The sequence below is a fragment of the Microcaecilia unicolor genome, chromosome 1 (genome assembly GCF_901765095.1).
Source record: "Microcaecilia unicolor chromosome 1, aMicUni1.1, whole genome shotgun sequence".
NCBI lineage: Eukaryota > Metazoa > Chordata > Amphibia > Gymnophiona > Siphonopidae > Microcaecilia > Microcaecilia unicolor.
In genome coordinates, this window is record NC_044031.1 from 379,740,676 (window position 1) to 379,758,253 (window position 17,578).

A 17,578-nucleotide genomic window follows, 5' to 3' on the forward strand; every position below is an offset into this window, starting at 1 on the left:
CGTGTTTTTTTTTTACGAATAAGGCACAAAAAGGTGCCCAAAATGACCAGATGACCACCAGAGGCAATCGGGGATGACCTCCCGTTACACCCCCAGTGGTCACTAACCCCCTCCCACCCTCAAAAAAACATCTTTAAGAATATTTCGTGCCAGCCTCAGATGTCATACTCAGGTCCATGACAGTGCATGAAGGTCCCAGGAGCAGTTTTAGTGGATACTGCAGTGAACTTCAGACAGGTGGACCCAGGCCCATATCCCCCCTACCTGTTACATTTGTGGAGGAAACAGCAAGCTCTCCAAATCCCACCACAAACCCACTGTACCCATATATAGGTGCCCCCTTCACCTGTAAGGGCTATGGTAGTGGTGTACAGTTGTGGGTAGTGGGTTTTTTTTTGGGGGGGGGTGGGGGGTTCAGCACACAAGGTAAAGGTGCTATGTTCATGGGAGCATTTTATGAAGTCCACTGCAGTGCCCCCTAGGGTGCCCGGTTGGTGTCCTGGCATGTCAGGTGGACCAGTGCACTAGAAATGCTGGCTCCTTCCAAGTCCAAATGACTTGCATTTGGACATTTTTGACTTGGACGTCTTTGGTTTTGAAAATCACCGAAAGTAAAAGACGTCCAAATCCAAGGACATCCAAATGTAGGGACATCCAAATTTAAGGACGTCCTTGGATTTGGACGTCTTTGATGGTATTTTCGAAACGAAAGATGGACGTCCGTCTTGTTTTGAAAATATGGTTCCCCCCCCCCCCCCCCCCCGGATTTGGACGTTTTACAAAGATGTCCAAATTGCAACTTTATTTATTTATTTATTTGTTACATTTGTATTGCACATTTTCCCACCTCTTTGCAGGCTCAATGTGGCTTACATAGTATCGTAAACGGCGTTAGCCGATTCCGATATGAACAGATACAAGGTATGAACAGTGAGGGTCCCAAAAAACAACAAGGCAAACGATCTGCAAAATCCAATATAGGAATGAAAGCCAGCAGATCAATATCACAACAAAAAGATTTTATTGAAGATATCGTATATGAACAAATCGCCTGTGGGCGAAACACGGCCTGTGTCGGGCAATCTTAAGGTATGAACAGTTACAGGTAATATTATGGTAGAATGAAGTACATGTATGATAAATACAATTGGGGAGACTTAATTAGGGAGAGGAAGAGCTAGGATATGTCCATTATGGTCTTTGGTGATGTTGTGTCGCAGGTGCCAGATTTTTTATGTTGGGTCGGTGGCGTATACCCTTCTGAACAGATATGTTTTTAATGCCCCTCCACGTAACTTTGTAAATCTAAGTAATTTCAAAATACACCTCATTGGCTCCCAGTAGAAGCAAATATTTGATTTAAATTGGCATGATTTTTAAATTTAAGATTCTAAATGGATTAGTTCCCCATTACTGGTATGAACATATTTTATTTACTAACTCACGTGGACGGGCATTTTCAATATGACCTCTAAGTCCGACTTTGGACATTTTGCTCAAAATGTCCAGAATCTGAATAGCAAATATAATCATTTTTGAAACAGCAAAATGTTTCTTTTTTTTTTTTTGTAAATGGCCACTTGCTAGATGTTTTTGTGCTCTGTGCATTTATCTATTTGATCCATTAAAAAAAAAATCCAAGCGAAAAATGCACAAAATCAAGCCATCGGGATGTAGGAGGAGCCAGCATTCTTAGTAGACTGGCCACATAGACATCCCAGCAGAGCAGTGAGGCACACTAGAGGGTACTGCAGTAAACTTCATTTAAAAGCTCCCAGGTACAAGGGGGTGTTTGGTACTGGGGACGATGGGTCACATTTGGTGGTTGTGTCCTAAAGCTCGAGCTTATTGGAGGGCGGTACAGTCTCGACTCCAGTTATGGTTGGGCATCCGGCTGTGTTTTTGCTGGGCAGGAAACCACTGGGGCTCTTCAACAGTCATTGTTAGTGCACCATGCCATGCATGCTGCTCGTTTAAATCTGGAGCAGCACTGGAAAATGAGAGTGGTTCTTCCATTAGTTCGTTGGATTTTAAGAATGTGGTATATCTGTGAGATGACAGCTGTGAAGAGGAAGACTTTACATAGATGGGAATTGGTATGGGAACCCTTTTTGAAATCTTGTTCTGCTTGAAGGAGAGTTTCTTTTAGGTTTATTTGATATAGGGTGGGTGAAGGAAGGGAGGGTGGTATTGAGGAAGGGGAAGGGGGAACCTGGTGGGGTTAAAACTCTTATTATTAAAATATGGAGGCCGGATCTGTTTTTGATACCTGTATTGAGATTCACACAGTGTAGCAGATTATGTTTTTGCATTGTATTTTTTTTTTCTATTTGCTGTACTGTATTGGTGTTTATAAAATAAACAGTCTCTACAAGTAAAAAAAAAAAAAAAAAGCTCCCAGGCACACATCTCACAATTACTCCCTTATATTGTATATTGAGCCCTCCAAAGCTCACCAAAAACCTACTGTACCCAACTGTACACAACTACAATAGCCCATATAGCTGCAGGTTTCACCTATATGTGGATACAGTAGGGTTTGGATGGGTTTGGAGGGCTCACATTTTCCACCACAAGTGTAGCAGTTAGAGTGGTATATTGGCCTGAGTCCCCTTCTCCATAGTGCACTGCACCAACCAATAGGCTACTCCAGGAACCTGCTTGCTGCTCTAATAGGGTTGAATATAATATCTGTCTTAGAGACTGGTATGTACTGTTTCTTTTATATCTTTGCGGGGTGACCACTGGGAGAGTAAGGGGGGGGGGGGTCATTCCTTTATTCCTCCATTGATAATCTAGTCATATAGGGCAGTTTTTGGTAGCTTATTCATTATTAAAACAGGTCAAGTTCAAAATATCTTAGTATTTGTCCTGGACATTTTCGTTTTGTTCCATTATGGCTGAAAAACATCCAGGACTTAGGAATGCCCATACCCCACCCTTAACACATCCCCATTGAGATCTGGACGCACTACAGATGAACTGCATAGAAACATATCTGGAAAATGGGTTCTGAAAATACTGATTTTGATGTTTTGGTGGAGACAAATGTCCAAATGCTGTTTTATGCTATTTTTTTTATGTTTTTCTCTTTTGAAAATGAGCCTTGTGTCTTATAGGAGACCTACTTTTTTCACTGCTGTTTGGGGACATATTATTTCAAGACACATATTTCCCATATTTTCAAATCCCAGGAAACGTTTACTTTTTTGTTTTATTAAGTCCCTCCAACTTTGGATATTTTGTGATAAACATCTTCTCAAGGATTCAAGGAGAATGTGAGCCGGAATACAGCTAGCAGGAACCAGGAACAGAGTAGACTTGGGTGGAAAACTGGTCTGGAACTTAGAAGCAAAGCTGGAACTAGAAAGCAGAACTGGAGCTAAAAGCAAGGCAGGAGCTGGAAAGCAGAACTGGAGCTTGAAAGCAAGGCAGGAACTAGAAAGCAGAACTGGAGTTGAAAGCAATACTAGAGGCAAAGCGGGAACAAACTGAGGCAAGGCTGAAGGCAAAGCAGGAACAAACAGAAAACATGGCTAGACACAAGGCAAGAACAGGCTAGCAATGCAACATATGCATACCGGCAAGAAAACACAAGGAACAGGCTAGAAGTGCAACACATGCACACCAGCAAGAAATCACAAGGAGACCTTTTGTTGCAAAGGCAAAGTTTGAATGTCCCAATGTTCCTTATGAGAGCCCCGACTGATGATGTCATGGCTTCAGGGAAGAGGCTTGGAGCTCACTGAATACCAAGTGAGGCTTGGAACACAGAGGAAGTGATAGCAGAGGCAACTGTGCAGGAAGGAGCCCAGGGAAGCCATGGATCCTGACCACTGGAAGGGAAGGCGAGTCTGGACGCAGGGGTACAGGTATATATTCCAAATATTTCAAAAAGTGGAAGGAAGGCCAAACGACAGCTGTCATGGTTAAATAAACTGAGGTGAAGGAAGCTATCAGAGCTAAAAGAATATCCTCCAGAAAATGGAAGAAGGATCTGACTGAAAATCATAGGAGACAATATAAAGAATAGTGAGTCAAATGCAAAGCGTTGGTAAGGAAGGCAAAGAGATACTGTGCAAAGAAGATTGTTTTGGAAGCAAAAATATATAATAAAACCTTTTTTTTAGGTATATTAGAAGCAAGAAGCTGGTAAAAGAATCAGCTGACTGCTAGACGACTGAGGGGTACAAGCAGGGTGTGCTGGTAAATTGTTAACAGGGGGCTCTCTATCGCCAGCAAAGTAAAAGAGAATTCAGGAGGGGCCCAAGCCCACATTTTGGGATCCATTTGTTAAAGTAGCCATGGAGAACCGGCTCCCAAAATTCTTAAAAACTTAACAAACGGCTCTCGAGAGCCTGTGACAGCCTGCTCCAGCACACCACTGGGTACAAGGGCCTCTCAGGGAAGACAAAGCCATAGTGGAGAGACTGAATTCTTTGATGCTGTCTTCACCAAGGATGATGTGGGGGAGATACCATGCCAGAAATGGTATTCAATGTTGGTGAGCCAGAGAAACAAACAAATTTCTGTAAACCTGGAAGATGTAAAGGGGCAATCTGATAAATTAAAGAGTAGCAGAACACCTGGACCAGATATCCCACAGTACTGGTAGAACTGAAAAATGACTTGCAGAGCTATTGTTAGTAATATCTAATTTATCTTTAAAATCGAGCATGATACCGGAAAATTGGAGGTTGACCAATGTAACATCAGTTTTTAAAAAGGGTTCCAGAAGTGATCCAGAAGTTACAGACCGGTGAGCCTGACAGTCGCTAAAAAGCGCATGGTTTAGGATAAGGTATCTTTCAAAAATATCACCAAAACAGGGAAGATAGGGTATCCTGATAGTGAGGTTACAAAAGAGACCATAGTAGATCAGGTGTCCTTAAATAAAACTAAAAATCAGACAAAAGATTGCAAACTAATACTGTCAAGTACTGAGCATGATGTAAATAGGAACAAACAACATAGTTTGAAATGTCTATATGCGAATGCCAGAAGCCTAAGAAATAAGATGGGAGAGTTATGACCTGTTACTGGCCAAATCTAAAGGTCTCTACTCTATTCTCATCCTCCTCGACCTATCTGCTGCTTTTGATACTGTTGATCACACCTTACTCCTTGATACATTATTCTCTCTTGGATTCCGGGGCCCTGTTCTTTCCTGGTTCTCTTCCTATCTCTCCCAATGTACTCTTAGCGTATACTCTGGTGGTTCCTCCTCCACATCTATCCCGCTAACAGTCGGTGTACCCCAAGGATCTGTCCTAGGACCTCTCCTTTTTTCCATCTATACCTCTTCCCTTGGTGCTCTGATCTCATCCCATGGCTTTCAATACCACCTTTACGCTGATGATACCCAGATCTACCTCTCCGCACCGGATATCTCAGCTGAAATCCAGACCAAAGTATCGGCCTGCCTGTCTGACATCGCTGCCTGAGTGTTTCGCCGCCACCTGAAACTAAACATGACCAAAACCGAGCTTCTCCTCTTTCCCCCTAAACCTGCCTCTCCTCTCCCCCCATTCTCTATTTCGGTAGATAACACTCTCATCCTCCCTGTCCCGTCTGCGCGCAACCTTGGAGTCATCTTTGACTCCGCTCTCTCCTTCTCTGCTCATATTCAGCAGATTGCCAAAACCTGTTGTTTCTTTCTCTATAATATTAACAAAATTTGCCCTTTCCTCTCCGAGGACGCTACCAAAACCCTTACCCACACCCTTATCACCTCTCGCCTAGACTATTGCAATTTGCTTCTTGCTGGTCTCCCGCTCAGCCATCTATCTCCTCTATCCGCGAAAGCCAGCCATCTGGTAGCCACGCCCATGCCCACCCATGTCCTGCCTTCGCTATGCTGCCGACACGCCCCCTTGAACTTTTGCTGGCTCGTCTACAGGAAAGTGGCGAAGGTGTCAAAAAAGCACCTTTCGATTATACCGATTTCGCCGCTTTTGAGAGATCACCGGCCATCTCCCGATTTATGTCGGAAAATGGCCGGCGATCACTTTCGAAAATAAGCCTGAAAGTTAACATGGATTTAGTGAAGGGAAATTTTGCCTCACTAATCTACTACATTTCTTTGAAGGGGTGAACAAACGTGGATAAAGGTGAGCCGGTTGATATTGTGTATCTAGATTTCCAGAAGGCGTTTGACAAAGTACCTCATGAAAGACTCCAGAGGAAATTGGAGAGTCATTGGATAGGAGGTAGTATTCTATTGTGGATTAAAAACTGGTTAAAAGATAGAAAACAGAGAGTATGGTTAAATGGTCAGTATTCTCAATGGAGAAGGCTAGTTAGTGGGGTTCCCCAGGGGTCTGTGCTGGGGCCGCTGCTTTTTAACATATTTATAAATGACCAAGAGATGGCAGTAACTAGTGAGGTAATTAAATTTGCTGATGACACAAAGTTATTCAAAGTCGTTAAATCGCAGGAAGATTGTGAAGAATTACAGAGGACCTTACGAGACTGGAAGACTGGGCGTCTAAATGGCAGATGTCGTTTAATGTGAGCAAGTGTAAAGTGATACATGTGGAAAAGAAGAACCCAATTTATAGCTATGCCATGCAAGGTTCCACGTTAGGAGTCACAGACCAAGAAAGGGATCTAGGTGTCGTCATTGATGATACATTGAAACCTTCTGCTCAGTGTGCTGCTGCGGCTAAGAAATCAAATAGAATGCTAGGTATTATTATGAAAGGAATGGAAAACAAAAATGAGGATGTTACAATACCTTTGTATTGCACCATGGTGCGACCGCACCTCGAATATTGTGTTCAATTCTGGTCGCCGTATCTCAAAAAAGATATAGTGGAATTAAAAAAGGTGCAGAGAAGGGCGACGAAAATGATAAAGGGGATGGGACGACTTCCCTATGAGGAAAGGCTAAAGCATCTAGGGCTCTTCAGCTTGGAGAAAAGGCGGCCGCGGGAAGATATGATAGAGGTCTATAAAATAATGAGTGGAGTGGAATGGGTAGATGTGAAGTGTCTGTTTACGCTTTCCAAAAATACTAGGACTAGGGGGCATGCAATGAAGCTACAATATAGTAAACTTAAAACGAATAGGAGAAAATCTTTCTTCACTCAACGTTTAATTAAACTCTGGAATTCGTTGCCAGAGAATGTGGTAAAGGTGGTTAGCTTAGCGGAGTTTTAAAAAGGTTTGGATGGCTTCCTAAAGAAAAAGTCCATAAACCATTATTAAATGGACTTGGGGAAAATCCACTATTTCTGGGATAAGAAGTATAGAATGTTTTGTACTTTTTTGGGATCTTGCCAGGTATTTGTGACCTGGATTGGCCACTGTTGGAAACAGGATGCTGGGCTTGATGGATCTTTGGTCTGTCCCAGTATGGCAATACTTATGTAGAGTCAATTATAAAGAGCAAAATTACAGAGCATATACATAAGCATGGATTAATGGAAGCCTACATGGATTTAGTCAAGGGAAATGTTGCTTCACCAATCTACAACATTTAATTGAATGGGTGAATAAACATGTGGATTAGTGTATGGAGGGGGTCGATATTCAGAGTGATTTAAGTGGGCAGGAGAGGCTCTTGGCATTTAAATCACTCATCCAGGGTTAACGAGCTATATTCATTAGCATCTAACCAGATATTACCACTGAACATGCCCAGTTGATTCCTAAGCTGAAAGAAGCGTTCGCGTCATGATGTTGGCACATATCGAGTTTTATGCCGATATTCAGCACTTAACCGGATAAGTTAACCAGATAAATAGGACTGCATAAAACACAGTCCTGTCCTGCACAAGCCTTGACATTGAATATCTGGGGATACTGCCATGGTGGCAAAAAATACAAATAAAATACAAAAGATTTTTAATACCATGACCAAATGGAAGCATCCAGGGACAGTGAAACACTGTTTTGGTTGATGGTGGGTCAACAAACCAACCTCTTGCTTTTCCCTTGAATCTGTCTCATTGCTGACGCTGTGTAGTGCAAAACATTCGTCGGACTGTGGCCCTAGTGGCTTGCCTGTTCCACACTATTTATTTATTTATGACATTTATATTCCACATTTTCCCTTAAAATTTTGAGTTTAATATGGCTAACAAGCTAAAAAGAAGTCATACAAAATATGAAACAAAATACATATCAATAAGGAAAAAAATCATATAAAGAATTCATTAATAAAGCCTAATGGGGAAAATGGAAGGGGGAGATTAGGCAGCAGGATCAATATGGAGGAATTCCTAATGGTTTGGGCTCATTTACAGGTCTCCATGGTCATTGCACATATGAGTACAAGCATCAGCTTGAGGGTTTGCATCATGTTCCACGGCAGATAGGGATGGGCAGACTCTGGCCGTGACTATGATTTCCATCCAGGTTAATTTTGTGCAGATTCATAACTGCCATTCCTTTGAATGAAACCTGAAATTTTTCAATTTCACTTTATTTGTATCAGATTGTTACAGATCATTACAAAATATCAGAAAATAATTACCAAGCCAAACACAGAATACAGTTATAAAAGTAAAGCCATTCAGATAAAATGTTCCAGTCTCAGTTGAAAGAAAATATTCAGACAAAATATTCTGTCTTCATTGAAAGAAAGGGTTTCAAGCCCTAAAAAATTATACATTGACAAAGAGGTGGGCTTTATTCCTTTCCCTTCCAATCTAAGCCTGAATAAAAATATATAATGCACATCTGAATACAGTAATATTCTCCATAGAAAAGCTCATGTTTCTCTTGTAATTTTTATTGAAAAATTCCTCTGTTTGGTCACAACCATAAAATATATTCTGTTTGTGATAATCAAGCCTAAGTTTTGCATAACCCATGACAGGTAGTGTTGTGCCCTCTCTTTGCTCAAATCAGTGACAAGATGTGCAGCAAAATTCACAGATGAGTGGGAATCTGAAAGGGGTCAAGATGTGAATGGTCCTGCAGTGGCCCCCAGACACTAGCGTGAGACCCCCTAGTTCATTTTGGGAGTCTTTTACTAAGCCACGGTAGCGTTTTATGTCACAGTAGAAATCAGCTGACGGTAAACGCCGAGACGCCCATTATATTCCTATGGGTGTCTTGGCATTTACCGCCAGTTGATTTCTACCACGAGTTAAAAACGATACCGCGGCTTAGTAAAAGATTTGCCCTTACATTGGCCACTCTTTTAAGTTTCTGCTGGCCTGAACTGGATTCAAATCAGTGACTGAGTGGGAAAAGGCTCCAGGAACTCTATGGCAATTTCCTTGAGCTATTCATTTCCCATGGTTGTTGCATTAATGCTGTCAAATTCAGATTTTAAATATACAAATTTTTTCCTGGCAACCTAAGGAGCTCTAAATAAATCATTAAAGAACATGTACCTTAAATAGCAAGTTTTTTTTGTTTGTTTTTTTAACATATGAGGTATTCCCTTGGTTTGGTTCGGTTCTGTTTTTCCTCTGAATGAAGCATTAAATGTTGTCTTGATCAACCTTGTGAATTCTTAAGGAATGATTCACTTGAGTGTCCAAAATCATTGGTAACAAAGCAACAAACCTCATGACAGAATCAGAAAATCATTCTTGAAGTCCATCAGAGAGCTTAATTACTCTTACTTTTTTTTTGTTACATTTGTACCCTGTGCTTTCCCACTCATGGCAGGCTCAATGCAGCTTACATGGGGCAATGGAGGATTACGTGACTTGCCCAGAGTCACAAGGAGCTGCCTGTGTCTGAAGTGGGAATCAAACTCAATTCCTCAGTTCCCCAAGACCAAAGTCCACCACCCTAACCACTAGGCCACTCCTCTAGTATAACTTTGCTTCAAAAGGGTCTCATTCTGTCTAAAGACATAGGTCATTTTTCTTTTTCTAAAGCAGCAGAGGTTTTTGTTAGGTATATGTTTCTCTACTAGCCCTCACACCCCTCCCCCTTATTAGACAACCACATACCTATACAAACCTGATTCCCCGTTGATATTTACATTTTCCAAGGAAACTCCTTAAGAAATGCAGCTAATGTTAAGTTTTCATGAGCTGCATGACTTTAAGATGCACTTCCATTTTAATTGTGTTGTATTTTTAAAGAGGAATGAAATAGGAATATATTGAATCATGAATGCATATGAAAAGATGTACACAGGGACACTAGCAAGAGCTACTCAAACTTATAATGATTCACCCATCCACCCCTTTTTTGGTAACTTTATTTATTTCAATAGTTTTTTTTTAATTGCATTGAAATCAACAAGAAACCTGACAGAATATTGTAGAAAACATGTCAAATTCCATGCCAATTCTGTTACAAAATGAATTGCATGTGGTTATTTCACTTATATATTCTGACATTTGTCAACATTTGCTCATTTCTGATCTGAAGAAGAAGGGTTACCTTTGTAAGCTAATCAAAAAATGTATTGTTAGTCCAATAAAATTTTTTTTATTTTTCTCTGTTTTGTTTTATTCCTATTTATTACCTTTAAAAGTGGACTAACAGAGCTACCATACCACTTTACTCATGCAGTTACTGAAACCGTGCTGTTTCAGATTCATGCAGTCTTAGGACAGCACATAACATTATTATAAGTCCCTGAACTTTCTCAGGCTTTCTTTCCCCTGCAGGTCACATCCAAATACACCTCCCTGTTTACTAAGCTGCTCTAGTGGCTGCTGCTCCACATTGCGGACACAAAGCGGCTTAGTAAACAGGAGGGGCAATGAGCAAATTAAAGTCAACAGGAGGGATTATGAGTTGTTAATGAAAAGCTATGTTAGATGCACACACACACCAAGAATCATTGATTTCCCCTTTTTTGTGTCTGCTATCTTGCATCATCTATGCTATGTTTGCAAGTACCCTTCTGTTCTAATTGCTCTGTAACATTGACCACGATCAGTTTCAGTATATCCTAAATTCTATTGCAATCTTTTTTTTTTTAATGTACTTATATATTTATTTTGCCTAAGGTCTGTTTGTAGAAGGCCTAGGTTTTAATGGTTCTTGAGGAAATTCACTCAGAATTCTGATTTTCAAGAGGAAGAGATTCAAACTGTTGCAGATGCAGATGAACAGTGTCTGATTTCAGCTTCTCCACGGTGCAAAATGTTTTCCATAAAGGACATTCACATTTGTTAATGTATTTGCAACAGTTTTGCTACATGAGATGTAACTTAGTGATTCCTCCTGCCCTGGTGACAGATGTTCTGAGGAGAACTGATAGCACAGAGTGTACCAACAACAGGCAAGAGGGGAGCTGAGATAACTGTGGTAGATGAAAATGGCAAGTTGGAGATAATCGCAGGTCAGAAAATCAAAATACAGCCTCCCCCCACTAAAATAACAACAAACAAGAATATGGCAACAGCAAATAAAGCATCTTATTGCTAAGGAAGAGCGTTGTGCATCCTGCTTGCTAATAGTTTTCTCCATTAGATTTTATAAAGTGAACTGAAAAAAACTAAAGATAAAAATATCCCAGATCAACAGCCTCTTTAAAACGCAAAAATGTATTCATTTTAACATCTATGGGGAAAAAATACAAAAGTGTAGGTACAGGTGAAGTCAGTAATCCAGGAACACCTGAGCTGAGAAACAAGGGGCATAGTGGGGGTCGAGAAGGAATAGGACCAGAGAAAAGAGGGGATAAGGGGTGAAATGGATACACTTCTTGGAAGAAAGGAAAGCCTTCGTTCTGACTATCTCATCACATGGCTGGTGGTGCTGGTTCTGGGAGGCTGAAGTATCTATGATGAAAACAAAATATCTAGCTGTTAAGTCTGTATGACATATATGTACCCATCAACATTTATTTAAAAAACAAAGTGAGGCTGAAAGAGCTTTCGGATTGGGTGAGAGTGCATCCTAGCCATAAGCATAAAACTTGACCAAAAAAAATCTGTCCAGCTTTGGCTCATGAGCATCCTTCCCGTAGATAATGATACCAAATCTCATTGCATACCCTGCTTTGGCACCTGAAGGTTACAAAGTTAATCAAACAGTATGATAACGCAGTGGTAAAGTGACAAGTTATTGAAAGAGCTTGCTTATATAAGCAGTATCAGAGCCACTGTTCCCTCTAAGCTGAGCGGGAATCCTCCAACTAAATTGCTGCCAGTAGGGGGTGAAGCTTCAATATTGTGTTTTTAATTGCTAGGGACAGACAGGTTCCTTGGAGTCCTGCAGAACTTGCCTGTCTTTCACTATTGAAAATGTGGTAACGAAACAGTGCCCCCCACTGAGAGGACAGTAGGTGGAGGCCTCCAACTGCATTGCTGCCAGTAGGGTGTGGAGCTTCAATATTGTGTTTTTAATTGCTAGGGACAGACAGGTTCCTTGGAGTCCTACAGAACTTGCCTGTCTCTCACTATTGAAAATGTGGTAACGAAATAGCGCCCCCCACTGGGAGGACAGTAGGTGGAGGCCTCCAACTGCATTGCTGCCAGTAGGGGGTGAAGCTTCAATATTGTGTTTTTAATTGCTACAGACAGACAGGTTCCTTGGAGTCCTGAAGAACTTGCCTGTCTCTCACTATTGAAAATGTAGTGAAACAGCGCCCCTCACTGGCAGGACTGTAGGTGAAGGACTTCTGCTCGGCTTAGAGGGAACAGTGATCTGAGCAATTATATAAACTGTCAGTTAGTGTTAGGCACCACCTACATGCATCAAAGGCACCATTAACTGACAGGCGCTTATGTGCACTAGGTGTTATTCTATAAGGTAGTGCCTACATGCCATAGCGTCTAACTGCAAAGGGGGGACATACACATGGGTGGAGCATGGGCAGGCTGTGGATGTGTCTCCCAGTTACTCACATATGGGACAATTCTATATATGGTACCGAACATTAGGCACTACTTCAATGCTGTTTTTTGCAGCGCAGCAAAGCATTCTAATGGATGCAAGGCACTGAAACAAAGCAGAACGAGCAGTTTTTGTAGCCCTGGTCTACCTCTCAGTCAGGGTCGCTGGCTAGGCTCCCAGGTCAGGTACCTGGGACCAGTATTCACAAACCAGATTTTTCTTCAGATGAGCTAGGGAGGTGGGGCCAAAGACAATCTCCCGTAGGCCGAAGGGTAATCCCGCTCTGAGTTATGTAAGAGTTTACTCGGACATAATGAGACAGCAGTCACAGTAAATAAATTTCAAACTTTTCTTTTATGTAGCAGCTTTAACCAAACCAACAGTTCATAGAACATCCTCAGTTTTTACCGGATAGGTGCATAAGAGGCCATAAGTCCCATCCAGTTAAATTACACTACAAATCTGGACCATCCCAGATCAAGGATCCTTCCCCAGACAACTGACAAACATAGTAGGTGACGGCAGTTAAAGACCTGAATGGTAAATCCAGTCTGCCCAACAGTCACATTCATTATCAATTCAAGATTTAAATAAACAATGAACGTGATATTTACTTGATCATGTTCTTTCTTTGGTGTTTCTGGAACATATACCATAGAAGTCCGCCTGGCTCTGTCTTTATGTTCCAACTCCTGGAGTTACTGTCAAAGCCCAGTCCAGCCTATCCAAATTCATCTTGTCATTTACAGGACAAAGACTGTAAAAGTCTGCCCGGCACTGACCTCACGTTTCAAACCATTGGAGTTTTCGTTGAAGTTCTCTCCAGCACACCCTAAACAGGATTGCCATATACGGGACTCAGATCATACAAGTCAGACCAGTACTGGCCTTAGTTGATGTAGCCAGAGTAGTCATCCAAGTCCTGTCAGGACGGGAGGTTCCTTTGCACCCCCTCCCTCCCACTCATGATGCCCTTTTCCACTGCCAACTCCAGACTCTCTTCCTTTTATCTTGCTGCACCATACGCCTCGAATAGACTTCATGAGTCAGTACGTCAAGCTCCGTCTCTGGCCATCTTCAAATCTAGGCTAAAATCCCACATTTTTGAGGCTTCTTTTAACTCCTAATTCCTACTCACTTGTTCAGTATTCATGTCTCTTTTAGCATTCCCACCTTAAGCAATTCCCTTAACCCTTATTTGTCTATTTGTCTGTCTTGATTAAATTGTAAGATCTGTCGAGCAGAGACTGTCTCATACATGTTCAGTGTACAGCGCTGCACACGCCTAGTAGCGCTCTAGAAATGATAAGTAGCAGTACAAGTAGCCTTGAGGAATCGAATGTAACTCCTCTACTACTACTACTACTTAACATTTCTAGAGCGCTACTAGGGTTACGCAGCGCTGTACAATTTAACAAAGAGAGACAGTCCCTGCTGAAAGAGCTTACAATCTAATAAACAAGTGAACGGTCGGTCCGATAGGGGCAGTCAAATTGGGGCAGTCTGGATTCACTGAACGGTGAGGGTTAGGTGCCGAATGCAGCATTGAAGAGGTGGGCTTTAAGCAAAGACTTGAAGACGGGCAGGGAGGGGGCTTGGCGTAAGGGCTCAGGAAGGTTGTTCCAAGCATAGGGTGAGGCGAGGCAGAATGCCCCCTAGCAGAGCTTGTAACAGCCAGTCCTCCCGGGATTTCCCTTTTCAGCTCTGGGACTCCCCCTCAGTTCTCTAGGTCTCGTCTCGGCAGAGGTTGGGCAACCAAAGACCCTTATCCACTGATCACAGTCCCTTTTATTGATTCTCCTGCCCCACCTCTGAAAGCTGGGCTCCTTCTATCTCCACTATGGTATTGCGGGACCAGATTTACTAGCTCCTAATACCATAGTGACCCCCAGGAGATCCTCCCAGCTCCTGCTTGACAACAGAGGCATCCCCTGGGGATATCACATCTAGAATAGCGCCTAAGTGTCTCTGTGCAGATCTGCAAAGTAGTAATGGCCATGGGAGAGACATAGATGGGTCAGGGGTGTTCCCTTAAAATGCACGCAGTGTTATAGAATAGTCTGGATCTACCCTCAACTTGTGCGCTGAGATTTACACCTGGTTTCAGCTGGTGTAATTCCTCGTGTCCAAAGTTGAGCATGGATCTCAGTGCTACATGCTTTTTAATAACGGGCGCTGATTTCAGAATGGCTGTTGTAAAATACTGTTCAGTGCCAGTTTTTTCAGCACTGAATTGTGAGCACCATTTATGCCACCTTAGGCTTGCCATTGACATGGTGTAAGAGGGTGCTCCTAAACATGGGTGTACCAATGCCAACATTACACTAGAATTCTATAACACAGCCTTGGTGCTAAGATGCCATTAAAGAATTGACACTACCCCTGGATTCTATATATGGCGCTTGAAATTTCGCAAGGAAACCAAAGCGTATTCTATAACAATTTGCATAACTTGATTGGTTAACTAGATAATTAGTGTTGTTAATTGGATGGTAACAAACAATTATCAGCAACAATTGGCATTAATTGAGATATATGCACACAACACGCTGAGTGTATTCTATAACATGGTGTGCCTAAATTCTTTTTTTTAAATCATTTTTATTGAGTTTTCAAGAAAATTTAAACCAATATAACATACAACAACAAAACCAAATGCATTACATATAGATAAATGTGACAATTTAAGTATAAATATAAAAATCTAATCTCTAGGAGATGCTGATGTTTTGATGTAATGATCAAAAGGAGCCCAATGCTTCTTAAAAGTAGGCAATTGATGACATTTAAAAGCTGCAGATTCTTCATAGTTTCTAATAGTACAAAGATGACTCCACCATTCCCAAAAGTTCAAATGCAAATTATTTTTCCAATGAAATACAATAAGGTATGCCTAAATTCTAAGTTGCTTAGTTGAAAAGGGGTGTGGTCATGGGCGTGGTGTGTCTTTTTCTAAAATCTATGTGCATTGTTATAAAATACACCTGCTCTGCACCTAATTTAGCTGTCAGGATTTACACCAAGTAAAATGTGGCCTAAATAGACGTGACAAAATCTAGTCGCGTGGAGAGGCGTTCAGTGTATTCTATATACCGTGCTGAACTTTAAGCTTATTCTATAAAATTTAGGCATACTTTAGAGAATACACCTAGGCATAATTTTTTTCTGTGTGGTTTTTTCAGACACCATATATAGAATTTAGCCCTAGGTGTACGGCATTGGAGCACCTAAACTGAGGCAACAATTTATCAGGTTGAGATTGAAAACCACTGATGTGGTAAGCAGCAGCAGCATCAGTCACATAAGTGGTTTTAAACATATAACTTTGGGTGTATAAATCATTACATACTCAAAGTTATATGTGCACATAAGGGATGGGATTTGGGATATTCTGATTTTATAAGAGAAAACCTATGTGAAAAATCCATAAAGGCATCTTGTTAAAGCCTATTTAATTATACATTGTATTGTTGTTTGAATATTTTCAACCAGCAGTTTAGAGTGGAGGAGTGGCCTAGTGGTTAGAGCACTGGTCTTGCAATCCAGAGGTGGCTTATTCAAATCCCACTGCTGCTCCTTGTGATCTTGGGCAAGTCACTTAACTCTCCATTACCTTAAGTACAAACTTAGATTGTGAGCCCTTCTGGGACAGAGAAATATCCACTCTACCTGAACATAACTCACCTTGAACTACTAGTGAAAAAGGTGTGAGCAAAATCTAAATAAATAAAATATTTTTACTGCTTTAATTGTTAATTGGTTACGTTTTACTTATTCTTGCTGTACACCTCCTTGAGTGAATTCCTTCAAAAAGGTGGTAAATAAATCCTAATAAATAAATAAATAAATAAAAGCAATGTAACTGCCTGTACACCTTTGTAAAATAGAGTCCCAGATCCAACCCCAGTAATAGAGAAATGCTTGCTGCCACACAAATGTACAACTTCTCCTAATAAAATATAAATTTGGGCATCAACAGCCTTTTTAAAACACAAAAATGTATTCATTTTAACATCTGTAGGAAAAATACAAAAGGGTAGGTACAGGTGAAGTCAGTAACCCAGGAACACCTGAGCTGAGAAACATGGGGAATAGTGGGGGTCGAGAAGGAATAGGACCAAAGAAAAGAGGGAATGTGTACTTTATAAAATACAAGCCGTAAAGCCCGTTAAAACGGGCAAATTTTTGTTGTGATAAATGTAATGAAATAGCCAAAGCAAGAAATGAGAGTGGATGTCTACAGTACACTTTTATATACTACGACCCTCCTCTCTCCCCTGCCCCCCCCCAGCTACCCATGTCCAGTGACTCTCCTCTCTCCCCTGATCCCCCTCCAGCCACCCATGTCCAGCGACGCTCCTCTCCCCCTGCCCCCCTCCAGCCACCCAGGTTGTCCAGCGAATTCTTCGGGGCAGGCAGGAAAGATCCCCCGTCTTGCCTGCCTGCCTGCTGCCGGTGCTGACTCTCCCCCACTGTCGGATCGCTCTTCAAAATGGCCACCAAGACTTCCAACTGAAGTCTCGGTGGCCATTTTGAAGAGCAGGGGAGATTCAGCGCTGGCAGTGGGCAGGTAGGCAAGACGGGGGTTCTTTCCTGCCTGCCCCGAAGAATTCGTCTTGCCTGCCTGCCTGCTGCCGGTGCTGACTCTCCCCCACTGTCGGATCGCTCTTCAAAATGGCCACCAAGACTTCCAACTGAAGTCTCGGTGGCCATTTTGAAGAGCAGGGGAGAGTCAGCGCTGGCAGTGGGCAGGTAGGCAAGACGGGGGTTCTTTCCTGCCTGCCCCGAAGAATTCGCTGGACAACCTGGGTGG

The 17,578-nt window shown here is 41.8% G+C and overlaps 1 protein-coding gene across 1 annotated transcript in view; it reads right to left on the bottom strand.

The window, feature by feature from the left end:
* Nucleotides 1-10,407: 10,407 nt before the first annotated feature.
* The window catches only part of RAC2 (Rac family small GTPase 2), an 84,323-nt gene continuing 77,152 nt past the window's right edge, over nucleotides 10,408-17,578 (bottom strand). The window contains exon 7 of the mRNA XM_030210247.1: nucleotides 10,408-11,708. The gene's annotated coding sequence lies outside the window, so the exon portion shown is untranslated. The remainder of the gene's footprint in view (nucleotides 11,709-17,578) is intronic.